Source organism: Megascapheus bottae, chromosome 20 (genome assembly GCF_031878675.1).
Source record: "Megascapheus bottae isolate mThoBot1 chromosome 20, mThoBot2.hap1, whole genome shotgun sequence".
Taxonomy (NCBI): Eukaryota; Metazoa; Chordata; class Mammalia; order Rodentia; family Geomyidae; genus Megascapheus; species Megascapheus bottae.
In genome coordinates, this window is record NC_143528.1 from 33922450 (window position 1) to 33947909 (window position 25460).

General features: G+C 41.8%; 1 protein-coding gene across 3 annotated transcripts in view; it reads right to left on the minus strand.

The window, feature by feature from the left end:
* The window catches only part of Csgalnact1 (chondroitin sulfate N-acetylgalactosaminyltransferase 1), a 200952-nt gene that overhangs the window by 170625 nt on the left and 4867 nt on the right, over positions 1–25460 (minus strand). The gene's annotated exons all lie outside the window — the stretch shown is intronic.

Genomic DNA, 25460 nt, shown 5'->3' on the forward strand with positions numbered 1-25460 from the left:
CACAGTTCAAAGCCAGCCCAGACAGGGAAGTCCATGAGACTTTTATCTCCAATTAACCACTAGAAAATTGGAAGTGGTGCTATGGCTCAAGTGGTAGAGAGTGCTAACCTTGAGCTGAAGAGCTCAGGGACAGCACCCAGGCTCAGAGCTCAAGCCCCATGAACCAACAACAACAAAGTGTCAGATTAGATGGCAAACTTTCAATGAACCCCGCACTTTCTGGGATAAGAGAAATTGCAAACATTCTCAATATGGAAGCAAGTGCCACAGACGTTCACTGAACATGAGGATGGAAATCACCATGTGACCTCTAGTGACAGGGCCACTGGCTTGGAACTGAGGGCAGGCAGATATTGGGACCAGAGACCCCGGTTTCTTTTAGTCAGAACTGTGACAATGCTACTAATGATGCTAGAAAATACCTTTTCAGGGGGCCAGGAGTTTGGTCTAGTGGAAGAGCACTTGCCTAGCATGCATGAAGCCCTGCATTCGATTCTTTGGTTACCACATACACAGAAAAAGCCAGAGGTGGTGCTGTGGCCCCAGTGGTAGATCACAAGCATTGAGAAAGCTCAAGGACAGTGCCCAGGCCCTGAGTTCAAGTCCCAGGACTGGCAAAAACAAACAAACAAATAAACAAACATGGGTTCAAGTCCCAAGACTGGCAAAAAAAAAAAATGCCTCTTCAGAATTGTGTTGTTAGCGTAACCTGCCAGAAAATCAGCATTACTGGGTGCTGATGGCTCATACCTGCAATCCTAGCTACTCAGGAGGCTGAGATCTGAGAATCATGGTTCAACGCCAGCCCACCAAGAAAGTCCATGACACTCTTACCTCCAATTAACCACCAGAAAACCAGAAGTGGTGCTGTGGCTCAAAGTGGCAGAGTGCTAGCCTTGAACAGAAGAACTCAGGGACAGTGCTCAGTCCCTAAGTTCAAGCTCCATAACTGACAAAACAAAAACAAAACTACTGTGTTTATGTCAGAGGTAAGATCACTGCTTACGTTAAAGTATTTGAAGGATTCAATGACTAGTATAGTTTTTATTTTTGACAAAAAAGGCCTGTAACATTTAATATTTTAAGGATGAAAAACATTAAAAATAAAGCCATGTCTATTTAAAACTAAAAAAAGAAGCTGAACACGTTAGCATCTCTGTATGTTTAGTGTTTTTAACATGTTAGTGAAGACAACAAAAAATTGTTATGATGTTGATCATTAGAAAAATATACTTATTGTCAGCCTCTAGTGGCTCAGGCCTGTAATCCCAGGGGAAGCTGAAATCTGAGAATCATGGTTCCAAATTTTGGCCTGGGCTAAAAAGTCCATGAGATTTTTATTTCCAATTAAAAACCAAAACCTGGGGCCGGGAGTTTGGCCTAGTGGTTAAAGTGCTTGCCTAGTATGCATGAAGACCTGGGTTCGATTCCTCAGTACCACATATAGAAAAAAAGCCGGAAGTGTTGCTGAGGCTCAAGTGGTAGAGCTCTAGCCTTGAGAAAGTCCAAGGACAATGCTCAGGCCCTGAGCTCAAGCCCAGGACTGGCAAATAAATAAATAAATAAATAAATAAATAAATAAATAAATAAATAAAAAAATAAAAACCAAAACCAGGAAGCAGAGCTATAGCTCAAAGGTAGAGCACCAATCTTGAACAAAAAACTTAAGAGACACCACCCAGGCCCTGAATTCAAGCCCCAGTACTGGTGCACAAGCGAGCATGTGCGCACGCGCATGCGTGCGCGTGCACACACACACGTGCGCGTGCACACACACACACACACACACACACACAGAAATTATGATATCTCCATAAACATCACATCATTTCATACTATGTGAATGCCAAGTACTATTTCATTCAAAAAAATGTAAAGGTAAATTTCAAATAAACTGTAAGTGAGATGACTGGTTTTTTTTCTCAGCAAGAGGAGACAGAGAGAGTCAAATGTATGCCATTACCAAATCTGAGTGGCCCATGTTGGGAACAACAGAAATCAAAGGCATGAAAGACACAGGGAGGCCTGAGGAGGAGGGGAAGTCAACAAATTTGCTTCTGGCATGAAAGAACTAAGCTCCTCTTACACTGTGACTTTCTTTTTGAAAAAAGGGCCTCCTTTCAGAAGCTTATAATTAAGTTTAATAATACACTTGCATCATTGAATGGTAGTGTGCATGGGAAAATTCTAAAAAAAAAACACTTTGGAAATTTCAAGTGGCTGTATTATGATCCATAAACATCCCTGGTCCAAAATCCAAATGAAAATATAAACAGTCCATTTGAAATAGAGCTATATAAATATAGCTATGTCTATTCTTAACTAAAAAGTCTATCTGTTAACATTAGAAGATGCTTTTCTAGCACAAGTAGGAATACATTACTATTTCTTCCCTCTCTATTTTTGCCAGTCCTGGGGCTTGAACTCAGGACCTGAGTGCTGTCCTTGGGCTTTCTCAAGGCTAGAGCTCTACCGCTTAAGGCATAGCACCACTTCCAAGCTATTTTCTATGTATGTGGTACTGAGGAATCAAACCCAGGTCTTCATGCATGCTAGGCAAACACTCGACCACTAGGCCAAACTCCCAGCCCCACTATTTCTTTTGAGAACAGAATCCTCAAATCATTCCAGCTCCCTCTGTCTTCCTGTCGTATTAGGTAAGCGGTTCTGTTGTGATCGTCTTGCCAGGATGTGCAGCATCCTGGGAGGCCATCGATCATAGACTGCAACCTCCGCACACAAGCAAAACAAATCTTTTCTATTATAAACAAATCACCTCAGGCATTCCATCACAGTGACAGAAAGCTGACTGATACAAAGGATTTGAATGATTATATAATGGCACATATTCATCATTAAAACATCATAGTCACTTCACTGCCAAAAAGCAAAAAATAAGAATCCTCTGTTTCGAGCTATAATAATCAAAACAGCTTGGTACTGGCACAAGAACAGGCCTGAAGACCAATGGAATAGAGCTGAGGACCCAGATATTAAACCACAGACCTATGGCCACCTAATCTTTGACAAGGGAGCCAAAAAAAAATAGAATGGAAGAAAGACAGCCTCTTCAACAAGTGGTGCTGGCAGAACTGGTTAAGCACCTGCAGAAAACTAAAGTTGAATCCTTCTTTCTCAGCCTGCACCAGGATTAACTCCAAATGGATGAAAGACCTGGAGGTAAAAGCCAACACTCTGAAAACTTTACAAGAAGGAATAGGAGATACACTAGGCCTCCTTGGCACAGGTAGAAACTTTCTTAATAAGGACCAAGAATCACAACAAATCAGAGAAAGGCTGGATAAGTGGGACTGCATTAAACTGCAAAGCTTCTGTATGGCAAAGGACATAGCTAGTAAAATAATTAGGAAGCCTACAGAGTGGGAGAAGATCTTCACCAACCATACAACGGACAAAGGCCTCATATTTAAAATATATCAACAGCTCCAAAAATTGAATCACTCCAAAACTAATCTCTAAAGAAACAACCATCCCATCAAAAGATGGGCCAAAGACTTAAAGAGAGTCTTCTCTGAAGAAGAAATAAGAATGGCCTATAGACACAGGAAGAAATGCTCGACATCTCTGGTCATAAAAGAAATGCAAATCAAAACAACTCTAAGATTCCACCTCACTCCAGTTAGAATGGCCAGGATCAAGAAAACTAGTAACAACAGATGCTGGAGGGGTTGTGGCTAGGAGGGATCACTACTACACTGTTGGTGGGAGTGCAAACTCATTCAACCACTATGGAAAGCAGTATGGCAGTGTCTCAAAAGGCTAAACATAGAGCTTCCCCATGATCCAGCAATTCCACTACTTGGCATTTACCCTACCGTCCAGAAACAAGGGCATACTAAACCCACTAGCACAACGATATTCATTGCAGCACTATTTACCATAGCAAAGATATGGAACCAACCTAGATGTCCCTCAGTTGATGAGTGGATCAACAAGATGTGGTATTTATACACAATGGAATTCTATGCTGCTGTCAGAAAGAATGACATCTCCCCATTTGTAAGGAAATGGAAAGACTTTTAAAAAATCATATTAAGTGAAGTAAGCCAGACTCAAAGGAACATAGGCTCAATGGTTTCCCTCATTTGCCATAATCAGTAGAAACTTTGGACTCTTCTAGTAGAGATTTGCAATAGAGCAAAACCTAGATACATAAGGCCATACAGTATGACGCTAAATGAAAGGACTTCTAGGATATACAAACAAAAGCCATATAATGAGTGATTGTTGTCCTTAATGTACTATGTTATCTCGCATCTCTTTTGCCCTCCCTTGGTTATCTCATATTGTTATAGTATTTCACTTTGTTATCTGTATATTGGATATATGCATATTTGGTTATTTGAAATTGGATAGGAAAGGGGGGAAAACAAGATGAGGGTGGGGGTGGGGGGAGGGAAATGGGGACCAAGACACGAGAAAGGGTATCAATGTATGTGAAGTAATGCACCTTCCATCTGATGAATGTAATGTAACCGTTCTATTAATTACAATTAAAATTATATGAAAAAAAAGAATCCTCTGTTTCAAGAAGACCTGGATTTTTACAAAAACCTACTGGCCACATTTCCTATTAAAATCACAGGGCTTTGACTATCCTAAGAAAGCATTATTAATTCTGCCTGAGCTACCTATATGTTAGAAAACAGATATGCTAAGCATTTGGTTACAGACTTTCAATAAAAGTTACATTCTTTTAACAATATTTAAGACCTTTTAATAAATAACCCCATGATCCTAAAATGTTTTATTCTAAAGATGGCTGTGTATGCTATAAACAAATCAACTATCCTAATAAATATGATACATCTATGCAATCTAATATTATACTTCTACTTTTGTACAATGGAAATATATTTATATTTATCTTTTCTCCTCTTAATTTTTGTGTTCACTTTTATTCTTGCTTTTCCTTCTCATAAGGTACAATTAGCACGCAAAAAAAAGTATATATTTGTGTTGTACAACATGATGCTCTGGTCTGTGTACATACTGTGAAATGATTAAATCAAGCTAATTAGCACATACTTACAGAGGTGAGAGCATTTATCACTTATTCACTTGGTAGTTTTCAAGGCTGGGATACATTATTATTAGCTATAGTCATCGTGTAAAACATTTGAGGATGGGTATATGAAAACATAACACTGACTGTAAACACAAAAGATAAAGGAGGAAAGTCCATCAAACGTCAGCAGAGATGGCCTCTGGTTGGCAAGTGTATCAGTTAGGATTTTTTAACTCTGCAAACTCCAGGAATGGGGGATGGCTAACTTCAAGAAAAGGGGTCCCATTAGGGAACTGGGAGCTTATGGGACTGAAAACTATGAAGCAGCAACTCTACAGAATTTAAAAACATCCTTACCTAGAGAAGTGGCTCAATGAACCATGGTAAGGAATAAAGAAACTCCAGCATTTCTACATCCCAGAAATTCCTGGAAGGACCCTGGCCTAGCCTGGGTCATACACTTACCTACCTCTGGTGCTATGGTTTGCTGTGGTGGACAACATGATAATCTGAGGTAATAAATGGATTAATTCTTTGTGGATTCACAATCTCAGGGTATTACAGCGAGATGAGGCAAGGTGGGAGGTAGAGCCTGGTTAGAGGAAGTATGTTTCTGGGGGCAGGCCCTTAGGGGCAAATCCTGCTCAGGTTCCTTCCTGTATCCTCTCTCTTCCCTTTTCCTCCTCCCTCCTTACCTCCCTCCCCCCCTTCTCTCTCCCCCTTTGTTTCCAGGCAGCCTTGCCTTCCCAGCAGGAGACATAGTTCCCAAAATGGAAATTTAGAAATTGAGCCTTTGTGAGCAGTGGGTGACAGGCAGTTTTTAAAGATTCCACTTCAGGTCCAGGAGTTTGGCCTAGTAGTTCAGTATTTGCCTAGCATGCACGAAGACCCGGGTTCAATTCCTTGGTACCATATGCACAGAAAAAGCCAGAAGTAGTGCTGTAGCTCAAGTGGTAGAGCACTAGCCTTGAGAAAAGCCCAAAGACAGTGCTCAGGCCCTGAGTTCGTGCCCCAGGACTGACAAAAAAAAAAAAAAAAAGTCTACCTCAGTGAAATTAGAAGTACCTCCTTTGTGTATATTATTCCTTCAAGATTTTGTATGTGATAATGGATTATTTCTACCAAGGTAATTACTGTGTCCTTTTTTTTGTACACATGGTGGCAACTTTGGCTTCTCATCCTGCATCCAGACTGCATTTCTCATCCTTCTTAGCAGGTAAGCGTGGTCATGTGACCAATGAGCATGACTCAATCCTCTCCTGTGAAAGATGAATGGAAGTATGGAGGCCCCCCTTTACTTCCTTCCCCTTCTCTGTGGCTGGAATTGGCTATGGTCACAACCCAGCTCCCATGGATGCCAATAGTTCCCTGAAGATGATGGAGCAGTAACTGGGAAAAACCTGATCCTTCAGACTCCACACAGCACCCTGCCCTATCCACCTTGGCTTGTCCCCTTAGTATCTGAGGGAAATAAACATACTTCCTTAAGCCATGAAAACTACATGAAGTTTCTGTGGTGACACCTCAGTTTTATCCCAACTAACAGAAGAGGTCATTACAAGATGCCAGTATATCCACCAGCTATGCTCTAAGAGCTTCTGTGATTGAAAGCTCATGCTGTGAAGGCAAACACTAAAGCTCATATCTGGGCTTCAGCCTTCCCAGTGGCAAAGCCTGAGAAAGTTACTCAGTCCTTCAATGCCTCAGTGTCCCCATCTGTTAAAAAAAAATGAGCTAAGTGGTAGTGCCTATCTCACCAGGAGGTCATAAGGAAGGATTAATTCGATTGATCTACATAAAACATTTGTAGTGACAGACATGCAGGAAATTCTACCATAATTTCTATATCATATTAAAAGAAATAGACTCATTTTTTAACAGTTACACGCTAGTCATTTGATTGGGCAAAAACTGAACACCTTTATAGGTCAGCCCTAAAAAAAGTAAGTGCACAAAGAAGACTAAATGAAATATCAAAACATTCTCTGTTCGTGGGGTGAAAAATACTGATCAGGAGAATGATCTGCTTGAGAAACCCCAAGACATGCTTGAGCTCACCGGTAGAAGGCTGGGTGAGTCTAGGTTAGACTTTCAGTCTCATTTGTGCAGGCTCCCTCTAATCCCAGCACCCATGCACGCATGCACACACACAAACACACACACAGAGGCAGATGCACCACACACACACACACACACACACACACACATTAACTTGGACCTGCTTGCTTGCTCCACATCTCAGCCCACGATTTATGCCACTGTGGAATAAAGTACCATTCATTCAGAGAGGCGGCCCACCTCCACCTCATGAAAAGGTGGTTGTTAACTTACTTCTCAAGTGTTAATACTTGCATACAAACTTCTACCAAAAATTCTGGAAGGTTTTGAGGTGTGTATTACTACACTGTGAGGGAATTTTTTACCAAAAAAATATTGTAATAACCCTTTCTTTATCCTCCAGATGACTTCACTCACTCAAGGTAAATGAAAATCCAACTATCCAGACAATCAGGAAGCTCAGACTGCTAAAAACAAAAACAAAAACCCTGGCTCTTAGTTTCCTGCCCCTTCCTTTTCTATGCTGACAGATAAACTTCCCAAAGTAATTACGACAAAGGCCCTCCAATTTCTTCTTCTAAAATATCCCACACTTCCATAATAATTTGAATCTCTTAAATATGGCCTATCAGACACAACTCATTGACATCAGAATGTCCCACTGCAGTTAGGGCAGAAGGCATTGCCTTTGAAAAATAAACCCCCACAATCCACAGCTCTTGAGCAAGCAGGTTAAAGAGGAGTTAAGAGTTCAAGAGGGATGCTTAGCTCACTGTGACTCTGTTGATTTACTTGCTTGTTACGTGGCTGGACTTCACTGCCACATGTAACACTCATCTGCAAACACTCATCTACTCATTGATTTCCCTTCATCTAAAGGGCAGAACTGAGGACCTATAGGTGGAAACAAAGGATACTGTAGGATTGGTAGGGTGGTGGTGTTCATCCAGCTTATGGAGAAGGCAGAGAAAGAAAAATCACCGTTTAAGGCAGGCCCAAGCAAAAAGTTTGTAATGCCCTATCTCTAAGAATAAACAGAGTGTGGTGGTGCACAACTATGATCCCAGCTAAGCAAAAGGTGGAAAGGATAAAATCCTATTTGAAAAATAACAAAAAACAAAAGGATTTGAAGGAGTAGTCAAGTGATAGAGTACCAGGCCCTGAGTTCAAACCCTACCTCCCAGCTGCCACCACCACCACCACCCCCAAAAATAGAAAGAAAAGAAAAAGAAACTATAAGGAGCTCGTTCAAGTGGAGCCAGCCAAATTGAGTGGCCTATGTTAGAAAGCAGTGAGTTGACCGTCCTTAGGTGTATTCCAGCACAGACTGGACAACCTAGGATTCTCGATGGATCAGCAGACCAGCTAGATGAGGTAGGAACACCTTTCCAGGTGGGAGAGCCTGGAACCTTAGCAAGGCAAGTGAAAGGCATTGCACTCATCTCTGTCAGACATTGTCTTTCACAATGGGTGCCTGGGTGCTGGAGACCTGTGAGTGGTACAAACTCCACAGACAACAGGAGTGACTCCTCACCCCATCCCAGCCTTTCCTTCAGTCCTGGCCACACAGAAAAGGGTGGCAGAGGGGTTCCTGGGCTCCCATATGGGGAAAAATCAGAAGGAAGAGCTGAGTAGTGTGCCATGCAGAACTTTCCAGGCTCCAGCCCTGGGAACTTCTTCAGGTCTTAATGAGGAAGTAGCAGTTTTCATTTTCCAATTCTTCTACCTCTCAGAGGGAGAAATGAGAACACCTGGAAGTGGAACCTGGGCTGTCTCCTGTGTGCCCTGCTAAGGGGGCTTCAAAGAAGGAATTCCCCAGCTAAGTCTTCCAGAGTTCCCAGATACTTCTATGAGCGTCCAAAGAAGGTTGAAAGATCTTCAAGCCAGACAGTACTGTCATCTACAGATACTGCAGAAGATCAGAAGGTGCAATCCTTGAGAAATACAAAGCCAAAAATCACACTAAAAATCCTCAGGCTCTGCCACCAGGCCTAAATGTGAACTCCCTGAACCAGTCAAGGATGGTGAAGGCTCAAACGGAAGAGTTACCAGGATATATGACAGGACATGTGATTCCCAGGACAGCTGTGAGCTGCCAAAGGAAGACCACTAATGGAATTTGCACATTGGGGACTTCCAATCAAGATCTCATGCTTATGCTAGGTAACTACAGATGTTCTGCTATGTTAAACTTGGACCATGTACGTGCTGAGGTTGCAATTATCATTTATGAGCAGGTTGTTAGTCTTAATGAACTAAAAAAATAAAGTTGTACTAAAAGATGACCAGGAAAGTAATATGTCTCCTGTGAACCCACAGAAAGGAATAACTAGGTCCTGTGTCACTCTTATTTCTGTCCTCCACTGCAGAGCCATCTACCTGGAAAACAATGCTCCCAGGACCATTCAGTGATTCCAGTAGTCTGGATTCCTAAGTAAGAACAAATAGAACCTGGTGGCCCATTGACTGCATTCTTAGAGCCAGGCGTTCTTTAATAAGTTGCTGGGACTTGTTTGTCAGTAACACTGTTCCCTCTGTTTCCTCATGCTAACCATCTTACAAATCGGGTGGTAACTGCCACTGGCCAGAACAATCCCCACCCCAACCTGCCTCAAGCCACCACCATTACCAAGCAGGCTGAGGGAGATCAGACCTTTGACTAACCCTGCGTTGCTGACACCACCAAGGGAGAAGCCTCGGGACTCCTTATGAATTGGGAGATGGAGAACTAATCTAGCTGGAGTCCTATGAGATTAGAAAACGGGCAGAAATGGAGACAATTCTCCCCAAAAGAAAGAAATCTAGAGCCCTCGAGATGGATATGTCTTTTGATGTTTAAATGTTAGTGTGTACGTGTGTGTGTGTGTGTTTGTGTGTGTGTGTGTGTGTGTGTGTGTGTGTGTGTGTATGCTGAAACTGAGGCTTGCACTTAAATCCTGGACATTGAGTAAATCACGGCAGATATTGAATTGTCCACATTCCCCAGAAGTTTATATTAAGGACTTTTTTCATAAGAGTGCCATGGGTAATAATTTAGGAAATAAATTAGAATGTTGAATCAAGTAATAACCAAGTTGTCAAGCTGTGCTGCAAGGCTCTTTTGGCATTTCAATTATGTATGACACTAGAATTTTGATCTCCATTTATGCCCACAGAAATTAAGACCATTTGTAAAATGTGCCATTTACCAAATGTTTCCTAACAATGGGTTCTAATTCTTCTGAGTTAAGGGAACTAGGTTATATGAGCTGGTGTTGCAACGTGAGTCAACCTATCTTGAATCCTATCTCTCCTCTTTCTAGAAATGACTCTGCTGGGGGAAAAAAAAAGGATATTTCAAATAAATGAGCATAATAGTTAGCTGTCTTCCTCCTGCCATCTCTGATTGATATTTGTTAACTGACAAGAAAAATCTGTGTTCCAAAGCTCCAAAGCTCCACTTCCTGATAGCTACAGGAGATTCAGAGGCTTTTTTAAACAGCACTTCTACAACAAAATACATCAGTGTAATCAATAAGTGTCCACTGTGTAAACTTCATTTAGCAATTGCCATAAAAAAGGTACCAGAATCAGTGATAGTTCTCAAGGATCATCTCTTGAAAAGCAGAACACAGTAACAAATTCTGACTCACCAGTAATTAACCTTTCACTTGATATTAAGCTTTCTCCAATAATGAAATTAGCATACAAAGCAGCTGTATTTTTATGAGGCCTTTACAAAGTGCTTGGCACCAAGTAGTGGTTCAGTGAATGTGCATTAAAAAATGAACAAGTCTTCCAGGCATTGGTAGCTCACACTTGCAATCCTAACCACTCAGTAGCCTGAGATCTAGGCATCATTGTTGGAAGTTAGCCTAGACAGGGAAGTCTATGAGAGGCTTATCTCGAATGAACCACCAAAACACTGGAAATAAAGGTATAGCTTAAGTGGTAAAGCACCAGCCTTAAGCACATAACAAGTAAAAGCTCAAGGCCCAGAGCTTAAGCCCTAATACTATCACTACATACATGCATACACATACATAAAATAAAATAAACAAGTGGAAGAGCACGGAGACTCAGGAGACAGAAGGATTGACTAATGGAGAATTGCAAAACTGTGACAAGGGGTGGGAGTGAGAGCCTTTGTAAATGGCGTCATTTCCAAATCCCTCACTTCTCAGGAGAGGTTGATCTCTGTACTACCATGCATAGCTGGATCCTATGAAGAAGTTTGTATTCTTTTCAGAATATAAGTAATTTCCTGATTGATTGTTTTATAATATTAATGTTATGGATTGCTATTGTTGTGGATTTGTCCTTTTTAAAAACAAAACAAAATATAAACCAGACATCAGTGATTCACACCTGGATTCTAATAACTCTATGAAGACTGAGAATTAGAGGATCACAATTCAAAGCCAACCCAGGTAGAAAAATCTTTAGGACCTCACTACAAACAAACAACAAATAAAACAGCAAAAAGCTGAGCTGGAAGCATGGTTCAAGTGGTAGATTGTCAGGCTCTGCATTCTCTCTAGTACCACCACCACATGTAGATGTCTCAAATTCATTTTGAAAATTAAAAAGGATAGATACAAGCCAGACATTGGTAATTCACGCCTATAACTCTAGTTATTCAGGAGGGTGAGGTCTGAGGATCACAGTTGGAAGCCAGACCAAGCAGGAAAGTTCATGAGTCTCTTATTGTCAATTAATCACAGGAAATTCTGGGAGTGGTTGTGTGGCTCAAGTATCAGAGTGCTACCTTTGAGTAAAAGGAGCTCAGGGACAGTGTCCAGGCCTAGAGTTCAAGCCCCAGAACTGAGGGCAATATCTAAAACATAGAAAACTTGCACTTTCAAATGATTAAGTTACTTAATCATCTCTTTATGCTAGACCATTAGTGAGAAGTGAGGTGTTGAAAGAGGTTGATTAATTGGACAGAATACCCTTTGGGGGCAGATGTAAAGTAGTCGATATCAACCTATCAGAAATCAGAATCTTCTCCCTTTTGTTTCCCTTTTTGTTTAGCAGTGACTGTGAGTTAAAGAAAAGTAAGATGCTGTCCAAATATTCGAAGTACATGATTAGAAAGCTCCCTTGTCTGTTCAGAACTATGCCTCGTGGCAGGTTACCATCGCAAAATCACATGCAGGGCCTCCACGCTACTGACTGTCAATGCGAAAGTTGACTTAAGCGCAAAAGAGATTCCATTATTTCTCACTCCAAGACCCTAGACTTTCCATTAGCAAGAATAAATCAATTCCTTGTCCAGGATAACTACAGAATCAAACAACACTGTCTCAGTGTCCCTGAGCGAGCAGATAGCACTTGTGTGACCCATGAAGCTGAATGCCAGTGCCACAATTCCTATGACACAATTTTAATTGGGGGGTGACAAAGGAAATGAATGTCATGCTCTGTGTACTGAACACCCAGTGACTCCTGCTTCCCAGGAGCCAAGAGTGCCTAGGCTAAATGACACACGCTATCCTATGCCTCTACAGGCACACAAATCTTTCAGAAGAAGGGAAAGCAGATGCAGGGGGAATTCTGCATTGCGCTTTGGCTCCTGTGAGCAGGGACTAAGCTTCCGTTGTGGTCTCTAATGACTTCTTTTCCTGCATCTGTAAGTAACCAGAAGGGAACCTCTGTTGCCATTCAGAACATACATAGGTAAGTACTAGCTAAATCTCACCCTGGCATGCATGCGCAGATGCAGAGGGCACCAGAAGCAGTAGCCATCTGACTACCTTCTGTAACAGCCACTCCCCAGGATTTCTCACTTAGGGGGTCCTGGCTAAAATTTCGAAGTCGCAGCCTCTTCCTCACCTCCTAAAATTACCTGGTATGAAGTGTTAAATAAAATGTGGGCTCTGTGGACTTTGAATCGCAATGTTTCACTCACTATGCCAACACACCACCTTCCAACTTAGATGTTGATTCCTGTAACAAATAGCTGACTCCCAGAAAACTCATCACAGCAGAGATGCAATTATGATCTGCTAACCTGGCTGACTATGCCCAAATAAGGCAAAGCTGAGCTAGAGCCAGGCAAGCTGTTCCTGAATGCAATGTCACCTCTGTTCTCTCTGTCCCTGCACACTGCCGCCAAGGATGCTGGGTGGAGCTCGCTCTCTGGATGGCCATTGGCTGGGGATGCTACCCAACTCCTGAAGAATTCTCAGATCAAATAAACTCAGTTAAATTTAATCTGTCTAAAGTTTTTCTTTTAACAGGGAGAGAAGAATTGGGAAGCAACCTCCCTTCCTCTCTGAGTGTTTATTTTTGGCCAAATGTCTGGGAGGGTACAGCAATTTGGGTGAAGAAGAAATCACAGACTTGTCTTGCCAGTTATATAGCAGACTGGAGAGTGGAAGAAAATCCATGCAAGACACTAATTGCTACACTTACAAAAAAGTAAACACAGCTGGGTGCTGGTGGTTCACCCCTGTAATCCTAGCTACTCAGGAGGCTGAGATCTGAAGATCGTGGTTCAAAGCCAGCCCAAGCAGAAAAGTTCATGAGGCTCTTATCTCCAATTAACCACTCAAAAATCCAGAAGTGGTGCTGTGGCTCAAGTGGTAGAGCACTAACCTTGAGCAAAAAGAGGCTTAGGAACTGCACCTAGGCCCTGAGTTCAAGCTCCAGGACTGACAAAAAGCACACAAAATATATATACATCTATATATACATATACATAAGAGTGCACGTATACGTTTTGCATTTGTTGAAGTCTTTGAATTCACAGTTGAGATGACAGGAAAGAAAGGGAGATTTCTGTAGCTGTGCGAGTGACAGACAGCTATCGTAAACAGATGGAGATCCGATTTTTCTAATATCCCATGTGGGTTTCTTAGGAAGAAGGAACCAAAGGATATTGTGAACTGGAAATAATTTTCATCCGAAAGAAATGATTGAGTTAAGCCTCTAGATATAAGGTTATAGAAAACAATAGAAGACAGAAAGTGAGCAGTGGATCTCTAACAAACTAAGATACATGAGAAGCCAACCAACCAAAGATTGCGTGCGGATGGCCTGCGAATTGTGATTCCACAAAGAGATCATTCTTGAGAAAATCGTATAAAACATGCACATAGGATGGGTATGACCAGGCAATTTATGACTGTTTTTGTTTTGTTTTGTTTTTTTGGCCAGTCCTGGGTTTGAGCTCAGGGCCTGAGCACTGTCCTTGGACTTTCTCAAGGCCAGAGCTCTACCACTTGAGCCTCAGCACCACTTCCGGCTTTTTTCTATGTATGTGGTACCGAGGAATCGAACCCGGGTCTTCATGCATGCTAGGCAAGCACTTTAACCACTAGGCCAAACTCCCGGCCCTTTATGACTGTTAAGTGTCAGTAAGATGGCATGGTAGTTATGTATAGCAAAGACCTTACCTGTAATATTCAGATAGATTTCCCCTCGGTTAAGCAGGGAAAAGTCTAGTAGTATACTCTAATTCTCTGGCCACAGGTAGGTGACAGTCAATCCTGAGTTACTTTGTCACCAAAGACAATTATGATTTAGACAATGGAAGGTGCCATGAATTAGATTCAGCGTCAAAGAAAAGAGTAAGATTTCTTGCTGCCCTCGCAGGCCAGCTAAGCCAGTACAGGCGAGTGGATCTTATGTCTCTTCGCCCCACTCCCAACCCCACTAGAGCAACTGCTGGCAGTCTTTGTTCAAACAGAGGAGGAAAGATCACTTGACCACAGTAATAACAAGTCAGAATAGCTCAGGGTGCTAGCTTCCCTGCCCTAATACCCCTTATCTCCTTAAAAAAAAACCCTCTAATTTTTAGCTGGGGTCATTCTTTTTTGTTGTTGCTGTCATTGGTCATGGGGCTTGAACTCTGGGAATCCTTGAGCTCTTCAGCTCAAGGCTAGTGCTCTACCACTTGAGGCACAGCACCACTTCTGGTTTTCTGGTGGTTCATTGGAGATAAGAGTCTCACAGACTTGTAGTGCCCAGGCTAGCTTTGGATGGTGATTCTCAGATCTCAGCCTCCTGAGTAGCTAGGATTATAGGCATGAGCCACCAGCACCTGGCTAGCTGGGATCATTCTTATCCAACAAACAACATCTAGTTCTTAATCTCTCTTAGAACTAAGTGTGGTCATGTGACTGAGCATTCTGACTATGGAGATCAAAGTAAAAATGCCAGGTGGAATGTCCTGTCCACCCCCCTTTATCCCTAGAATGTGATGGGACAGCCAGAGCTTCTGCAGCTCCCTGTGGGGACTGCTGCCCTAGGATACAGGGACAGTTAAGTAGGGGTTTCTCTAGGAACTGTGGAAGCCCCCCATTCCTGAACTGCCTGCTTACTTAGTTACGCTACATAAGAAGTAAGCTATCTGGAGTTGCCATTCTCCTAGCATATGAGGCAGGCAGGCTTAATCCTTGATGCTGCACTGTCTTACCATTTGCTGGACTAGCAGATGCTTAGAACCAAGGTTCTCTCCTTCGCATAGGTCCTGTCATGGGTTCCTGGTGGCTTCCCCCCTGGGCCCCTCTGAGCCAAGCCCTGTGATGTGAATAACATCATCAAATCCCATTCCATCACACACTCTGAGGGTCACACTCCTGCTCACCGGAGGCCCAGACTCCTGCACAGTGGACAGTGCCTGGCTGGCTCTTCATCACCACATATGTATGTTGTACGCACACACACACACACACACACACACACACACACACACACACACACAGTGGTGTGTCAGCAGGGCCCTCTGCTTGCCTGTCTCCCACCCATCATCCTCCTGAATGCAAGACAGCAGGGCAGCATGACCTCAAGGCCCAGGCTCCTTCACATAAATCCCATACAAATTCCACACTGACGCCCTCTCTGCCTCAGAGCAGAGCAATTCCCACCATGTTCTGCTATTTCCTCTAGAAAAAAAATACTTTTTGGTCTATCTCACAACCTATTTTCAGTATCTATTTTCCAGAGGTATGAGTCAAATTCCCACTCCAACAGCCACATAGACATACACACACACACACACACACACACACACACACACACACACACACACACACACACACACACACACTGGGCTTCAAAGAGAAGATACTGGATGCTCACAAAAACCCTATACTCTAAAGAAAAATATCTATGTATGTTACATATACATACATGTACTCATCACTGATGGATTTAAAAGTAAACAAAAGAATAAACATAATACCTAAACCCTACAGCAAAACCATGTGGAGACAAAGGACTCAGAGAATTACACTGTGAACTCAACAGTGGAAAGGACATTTTGGAAGTAGGGTGAAAGCCATCCTGAAAGCACCACGGTGCCATTTCTAGGGAGTTCTGGAGTGGTGGCTGGTTCTACGGCAAAAGTGCCTACTTTAACATATGTAATATGGTTAATTAGCTGGAGGAAAACCGAGAGACAAGCATTAGGGAGCTAAATAAACAATGGTACTTCACAAGTAGGGAAGTGTGGGAACCTTAGAACAGAAAGGGAACCTTGCCAAAAGACTCAAGAGAGAGCTGGTCCTGTATCAGACTCCGTCATGGCAATAGCAGGGCTATGTAAACAATTGGGGCATGCTAGAGTCTTTCTTATTCTCTTGGAAATACTTTTGAAATCACAGCCATGTGCAGAGGATCATACCTAAAATCCCCCCCCCCACCACACACACACACACACACACACACACACACACACACCCCTGAGAAATAGAGATAGTGGGATCACTGACTGAGGTCAGCCCAGGGCTTAGTATAAGAACTTATCTGCAAAATAACTACAGCCAAAAAGGGGCTAGAGACATGTCTCAAGTGGTAGAACACCTGTCAAGCAAATATGAGGCCTTGAGATCAATCCCTAAGACCGTCAAAAATAAAAATATTCTTTAGAAGTTGCAAAAACATAGCCTAATCACTAAGAGCATAGGACCATATATAATGAAGCACACCAAAACTCCAAGAATTGGAGTTTATTGGTTCCATTATGTCCTGTATGGAGTTACTTCTTTTTTTGTCTGTTTTAGTTTTCTGTACCCTTTATCTGGTGTATAAGTCTATCTGATCCATGGCAAGGAAAGGTGAATCACAAAAGCAGCAAGACAAAGGACGAACTAATGCAACAATGATAGTCAATAGATACTAAGCTGGAAAGGAACTGTACAATTTGAGGGCGAGAAGGACAGGAAAAGTGAGAAATGAGGGAGGGAGAGAGTAACAGTGTTTTAAAACAAATGAACTCATTACCTTATTTACTGTAACCCCCCCATTTGTCACCTTTATAATAAAGAAAAAATGCCAAAACAACCTAATATGGTTTCTTACAAAGCTTATCTGTTGGGAAAGAAATACTGATATGGCATGCCACACTGTTTTTGCTTTGATTTGACAACATTCAAACTCAACTTGAAGAACTGTACAACAGTGTTTCAATATGGGTGAGAAAAACTGGGCAACGGAAAAAATAAAGACGACCTTGTCTATAAAGAAATGTACTTGTTATCTGACTTATGAAACTGTAACCCCTCTGTACATCACCTTTATAATAATAAAAAAATGAAACTGAAAGACAGGCCCTAGAGGCTCAGCCTGTAATCCTACTTACTCAGGAGGCTGATATCTAACAATCACGATTTGAAGCCAGACAATCAAAGAGGCTCTTATCTTCAATTAATCAGCAAAATGCTGGAAGTGTAGATATGGCTCAAGGGGTAGAGCACCAGCCGTGAGTGAAAAAGGAATAGGGTGAGGCCATGAATTCAAGTCCCAGTACTAGCACAAAGCAACAAACAAAAACTAGTTCAGCTTATATTAGGGAGACTCACACGCTGATTCCCAGAGTTCAGAAGTGGGAAGCAATACTGTTCACAATCGTGAGGGAAGAAAGCCTGAACAACCTTACCAGGAACGGCTGGAATCACTGAGAGGAAAAAAGCCTATTAATCTGATAGCCAAACATAACACGCAACTTCTGACTTATAGCCTTTTATCCCAGAGCTAATAAGGAATAAGCCTCTGAGACTGTTCCTATTAGTTCATACCAGCAAGGCTCCAATCACGTGTGTATGTGTGCACCTGGATGTGCAGGCTCTCACAGCTGTCTGCAGATGTCTTCAGAAATTTACATGATAAATGAGAGACTATCAGCATGCCTCAGGAAAAAAAATAAGAGGACAAATTACAGTGATTAGTTCAAAGTGCCACTGGATAGCTTATCAGAGATACTGGAGTGATTCACAATCTTATTTGGGGCTCTATGCTGATATTTACTTGCTGTTAAAATCAATGACACAAATTCTTGAATCAGACCGTACAGAAAAAAAGTATAAACTAAAAAAGCAAGTCATAGGTCACCCCATGTACTTATTGGTGATAAGTACAAGTATTCATTCATTTATCTAATTTTTAATGTAGCTAAAAATATTCTTTTTCCTTTGTTTCCCCCACCTCTTTTGATGGCACCGAGGTTTGAACTCATGGGCCTTGGCACTTGCTAGGAAGGAGCTCTACCACTGAGCTCCATCCATCTTTTGCACTGATTACTTTGAAATAGGGTGACCCTTTTTGCCCATGCATAAACCTGGTGCACAGTTCTTCCAGATTATGCTTCCCAAGGTGGCTGGGATGACAGGAACACACCATACTGCCAAGTTATTGGTGAAGAAAGGGTTTCTTGTCCTTTTTACCATGGCTGACCTCAAACCATGATCCTCTCAACTCCAGCTTCCTGAGTAGCTAGGGTTAAAGGTATAAGCCATGAAAGCCTTGCTTAAATATTCATTTGAATCGGCAGTATGCATAGAATGTAACTACTACCAACTGGTATTTTCTTTCCAGCATCACTATTGTCTGTGCTTTTCTTCTTTATTAAGTGACTCAATGTAATAAAAATGAATGTCATTGAACAACTGATGCATTTATCTTTTCGGAATTCTGATTCCTGAAATAATACAAAGGATGGATAATAACTTCATATACTTTTTAAAGATTTCATAGTCCCTCTTAAGAGCCCATAGTACTAAAATTTTCATCAAAAATTGATCTGATATATCCCCTCCTAGACGAGGAGATGAGCACATGATACAGAAAAACTGAGATATGTGTCAGAGGTAATAACCAGGCTATTATTCTGGAATGATAATGCCAGGCTTGTGTGGGACACTTTACCTAATTAGGCTTCACAGAGGGAGGGGTAAGAATGATGCTTTTTAAATATTTAATATGTATAATGGTACAATCATTGTACACAAATCAGGTCTGGTAAAGAATATTGCTTATTAAAGAGAAAGACAGATGGCTATGGGAAAGGTATCATCATTAAATGTAAAATCTCACCAGCTCTAACTGAGAATGCCATCCAAATCCTTTCAAATTGCCACTCCAACCACAGAAAGCCCATGCATTATTCAGGCCTGTCCTCTTGCTCTGCAGACTACACACACATCCTTACCACACACTGACTAAAAACAACTTGGTTCACATAGATCTGCTGCTCTAGGCTGCCTTTTCTTAACCACTTGTGCTGACGTCAGACATCCAGAACACCCAGATATCCAACATCTCCCTAATAACCAGGTGATCAGTTCTCCTTTTTATTACCTTCAGGAACACTCCGTGTGCTGGAAGCCAGCCTGACTCTATTAAATCTAGCCTGCCACCAGATTAGGAATACATAATTTGTTATGATTATAGAGACACCTAAAATCTACCTGCAAGCCAGTTATTATATTAACAGTGTTGTGTTCCAAAACTAGCCACACACTGTTGGCTCGAATCTGGAATCCTGGCTATTTTGGAAGCTGAGAATATTGAAATCATGGTTCAAGGTCAGCCTAGGCAGAAAATAGGTTCTTGAGACTCCTTCTTAATGAAGCTCTCCATACAGTGGTACACACCTATAATCCTACCAGGAAAATATAAGGGGGTGGGAAGGCAGACCTTATCACAAAATAATGGCCAAAAAAGCTAAAGCTGGAGGCATGGTTAGGCAGTGAGGGTACCTACTGAGAAAGTGTAAGATCCTGGATTCAAACCCCAGCACCATCAAAAAGGAAGAAAGGAAGTAAAGAAACAAGAAAGAGAAAGAGAGGAAAAAAGAAAGAGAAAGAGGAGAGGCTGGAAGAGAAAGCAAGAGGGGAAGGAAAGGGAAGGGGAGGGGAGGGGAGGGGAGGGGAGGGAAGGGAAGGGAAGGGAAGGGAAGGGAAGGGAAGGGAAGGGAAGGGAAGGGAAGGGAAGGGAAGGGAAGGGAAGGGAAGGGAAGGGAAGGGGGGAAATAAGATGCCATCTAGAGCACTAGCACTAGCCTTGAGAAAACCTAAAATTAGTGCTCAGGCCCTGGGTTCAAACCCCAGGATTAGCAAAACAAAACAACAACAAAAAAGAGTGGGAAAGTGGGAGGAAAACATGAGGAACAGTATCAATGTCCAAGAAATAATGTACCCACTACCTGATGAATGTCACTGTAACCCTCTATACGTTACCCCGACAATAAAACACAATTTAAAAAGAGAATGTTGAAAGGGTAACGTTGATCAAGATATATAGTGTTCATAAAGTGCTTGGTTAAATGACAACTCCTCTGTACAACTACTTAAAGATAATAAAACAATAATAATCCCTCCAAAAAAAGAATAAGATGCCATCATTATCCCACTGAACGGCTGAGTCATCTTACATAAGTCACTTCAAATCTCTGAGCCTCCCGCTTATCTGAAGGATATGAAGATAAGAGAGATAGTCCAGATCACTTCAAATTACCCATGATTCCTTCATCATACTGTCATTAGACCAATGATCTCAGCAATGTCATTATTTCAGTGGCTAACCAGTGGCTCTCTCATTCCATCTAACTCCACAGGACTATTGAGCAAGGTCTAGAAATTCCCCAGGAAGGAAGGAACCCTTTCCTTTCAAATGTACAATTTGTTCCTATTAAAGGTTCCTAACTCATGTGAATTAACTATCAGAACATGACTGACTTCATTTAAAGCGTTCCACTCATTCCCGGATCTCTATTACAAACAGCAATCCCATGCCAAATAATTCCACGTTGCCCTGTCCCTAGTCCTGAGAATAAGCAAAACAAAACCCCAAGAGAGTCAAGGAAAGGAGTTTGAGAGGTTGATGCCTCCCACATGCCTTCACCCACAGTCGGCTACCCTGTGGACCAAAGATCCACGTCGTTCTCATGCTTTCAGCCACCGAGTTTTACTGCAGGCCTGGTACTTAGGAAACAAATGATTCCTATGATGGTATCATGAAGTTGTGTATTAAGGGGGAGAGAAATCAAATATCCTGTCACTTCCCCTGTCTTCTTCCTCATTTCCACAGGACCACTAGATATGAAGGCACCATTAAGGGTCCATGGAGGTATTTTTCTCCAAGACTTCTATTACCCAGTCATAATGGTCCACATATTACCATAGGGAAACATGACATGTTCATTTCAGTGAAGCTACATGAATTCTCCTATATACCCAATGATATTAATAGGAAAATCCTCTCGATTTTTGATTGTTTAAGTAAACTATATGCTATCCCCAAAGGAAAGACTATGAGACAACCCAAGACGTTGAACCAGCTTCTTTGATCCAACTAAGTAACTGATTGAGACAACCCAAGACGTTGAACCAGCTTCTTTGATCCAACTAAGTAACTGATTTTATGTTCAGACTTTGGCTTTGGCTTCTATTTGGATTGATGAATCAATTCACAGCCCACAAATTCCATTGTTTAGCATTTGAATAGCTTCTGCATTTTAATGATTAAATCCCTTCTTTATGGATTAAGGATTGGCTCTTGGATACAAAGTGAATCAGATCCAACATCTTCTTAGCTGCTCACCTAGCCTCCTTCTGGAACAACTTATCTACAAACTCAGTTCACCAGTTTAGCCAAGCCTAGGAATTCATAGGCCATGAGTTTCATGGGAAACAAACCAATAAATAAATAAATAAACAAACAAACGAATGAACTAACTAACTAACTAAAGGAATCTCTGTGCCAGCAAACATAATATAGACAGAAGCTAGTGTAAAGAGGTCACATAGGCACATCCAAGGAAAAATTCCTCTGAAAAACAAATCTTCCCTTGCTTTACTGTTACATAACCAGAAACATACTCAGATAAATTCTACTTCTTTGTACCCTTGGTATTAGGAGTTATTTATGCCTATGGAAATCTAAGAAAAAAATATGGAGATCAGGGGCGCATAGACGTAAAGGAAAGGTACCCTCCTTTGAACAACTAATTTAAGTAGCCAAGGAAAATTAAGAATCCATTGTTTACCAGTAAGTCTTCATCACTGTCACAGTATTTTCAAGCTAAAACTTCAAGCTACATAAGGGTGTCCAGAAGGGTTTACTGGAATTTATTTCCATACAAGCATCTTATCATGGTGACATGCACACAATGGTGATTCAAAGATAAGCATGTTACAGATATCCAACTTAAAACATTAAAGAAGAAACTATCCAAGAGTAGAACTTGGAGGTTCAAAGTCCAGGGAAAGCTTGGGATTCTCTCCTGAGTCTTCCAAATTCTCCTCCCTAGAGAGAAAGAGTTTGTTTCTCTTCCTTGTAGTTAGTATGTGCTATTGGGTTCGCATAATTATCTCAGTGAATCAGCAGATCATTCAATAAGGCAAACAGGACTGTTCCCATTCCTAAAATGAGAAACGAGGCTCTAAAGAATCAGGTAAAGCGCCCAAGATCATCGAGTTGAGAAAGAGTGCCATCTCGTTCTTTGTGAACTGGCTTCAACTCTCAGGCCAGCCCAGTGATGCTGGGTCTTCACCTCACTCGCTGCTTCCCAGCATGCCTCAACTTTTGGTACAAAATCCAAAATGGCATTTTTCTCATCTTCCCAAGACTTCCCAAACGGATTGATTTCACTTCAAGGACTGTTCCTCTTCCCATAAAAGTTCTCCTTGTCCTATATTATTCATTTCTCTTTCACACACTATTAATTCTACAAACTGGGCTTTTGAAAATGACAGAAACTTGCTCTAAACTTGATCCTGCTTGCAATTTTAAGTTCTGGGGGGGGGGAGGGGGATGGGTATGAGGTGTTTGTTGCTTTTTTTTTTTTATAGAAACCTTAATTCAGGCTTCACTCACACCTGGACAGGTTCTGTTTGCTTATTCACAGAAGGGCCAACTTCTGCCTATGCATAATAAATAATGACTCAAGTCCTTCTGTTCCCTGGCTGAGGAGACAGACGTTCCTACACCGTAATGATTCTGTGAAACCTACTATATTCCCTCCATACCACACACAGCATCTACTCTTCACACTAAACAAGGCAGTTCATTATCATAAAACCACTAGCACATCTCAGTCAAACCCACCCTTGGCTAGCAACACAGCCTGCTACACAGGCTGTGCCAGCAGGGCCTACCCTGAGGCTCCTGTGGATCTGGCACTCGGCCACACAGTGAAACAGACCAGAGTGTCTTTAACCAAATCTTCCAATGGACCTAAGGAAGGGTTCATTTCTCCTGTGACACCAGCATGCCCTCAAAATCTTGAGTGGAAATCAGCAGGCAATACAGCTACGTGCTATGGATACTCCCCCTTTGAGAAAAGCCTATGGTCAGGGGTGTGTGACAGGAAATGAAGCAAGCTGGGGTGCAGAAGGGCTGCCACCCTCCCTCTGAGCTCCCCAGCAGAGCCCTACAAGAACAGCCTGCCTCACTAGTCCAAAGTCCTTTCTATGCTCAGTCCACTTGAGAATGGAAGTCATGGCTCACATTCAAAGAACCTCCCCTTTACCCTTCAAACCTAATCCTCACTTTCACCATAGGCACCCTTAGGTTCCAAGCTGCCCTGGTCAGCTGATTCTGGGCAGCTCAGGTAAGGGCTAAGGGTGTGGCAGGGACCCTAGGCCAGTGCCAGCTCATAACTACTCTACTGCACATCTGTCACAGTCCTATGAAGGAGAACAGAAGGTAATATTTACAAGGAACTGGTACGATGCCTCAGATCTTCCCTTATTTTTTTTTCTTGCCAAGAATGATGCTTGACCTCTCACTCTTGCTCAGCTTTTTCACTTCATGACAAGTGCTTTACCACTTGAGCCACACCTCCAATTCCCAAGCCAGTAGGTGGTACAGCTACCATACAATCCCCAGGACAACCCAGCTCCAAGGTCTTAGATGCTTCCCTCTGTGCATTTCAGCACAGAGTCTCTCCAAAACACATCCACAAGCAAATGGTTGGTCCATGCCTGTGATGCATGGATGGATGGCCCAAACAGCAACACCTTAACACTCTATTTTATCCAGATACTCTGCTTAGCACTTTCCTGCAAAGTGTTTCTCGCTCATCTTTTAAGCTACAGTGGGGTGGGGGGATAAAAACAGCATCTACAAAGCCCCATAAATAAAACATGCTGAAGTAGACTCATTGACTGATAAAAATGCATTTGAGATCTTGTTACATTATGTCCAGAAATAAGTCCAAATACAATAGCTAATGAAAACCAATATTTTGCTGTTTTGTTAACCTTAAGATTGCTTAAGTTATTTTCCCAGCTGCCAATTCAACAAGTCTATGCTGGGGGGAGGGGGCGGGGGAAAGCTGGGCATCTGTCATTCAAGCCTGTAATCCTAGTGATTCAGGAAGCAGAGATCTGAGGGCGGTGGTTCAAAGCCACCCAGGGCAGTAAAGTCCATGAGTCTCTTATCACCAATTAATTACAAATAAACAAATAAATGTATCTTAGAAGTAGAGCTATGGCTCATGGTAAAGTGCCCTGCCCTGAGTAAAAAAGCTAAGGGAAAGTGCTCAGGCACTGAGTTCTACTACCAAAAAAATTAAAAAAAAGCACAAAAGTTCTGAGCTAAAACCAGACAGATATGGACTAGGTCCCAACTTCTCCAACTACTTTGACCTATAGCAAGTGACTTATCTCCTAAACCATGCATACTTTCTAAGGTAGCTATGCCAATTAAGTAAATAGTTTGAGTCTCACAGTACTGCACTTGCTTCACATTTAAGTGCTCCATAAATATAGCCATTTTTTTCATCATGGGAAGAATTGCAGACACCATTTAATGAGGAGGAGCCTTTCCAAATATTATCATGGTCACTAAAGTCACTGAGTAATCCAAAATGACTACCAGAATTAACTAACCTGAAAGCAACTAAGTCAGTAACATTAATAACCATTAGTAGATATATATTATATAATATATATACATATATATGTATGTGTGTATATACTTCTTGCCAAGAATTCTTCTAATCACCTCTACACACAAAACATGAATGTCTGTGCAGAATATGCCATATACAATAGATCTGAACAGGAAAGGGAGCTGTGTTGAAGTCTGGATTGTTTTCTAGTTAGTCAACCCAACCCTGGCTAGGCAATAGTTGGTCCAGCACAGAGAAACTAGCAAGTTAACA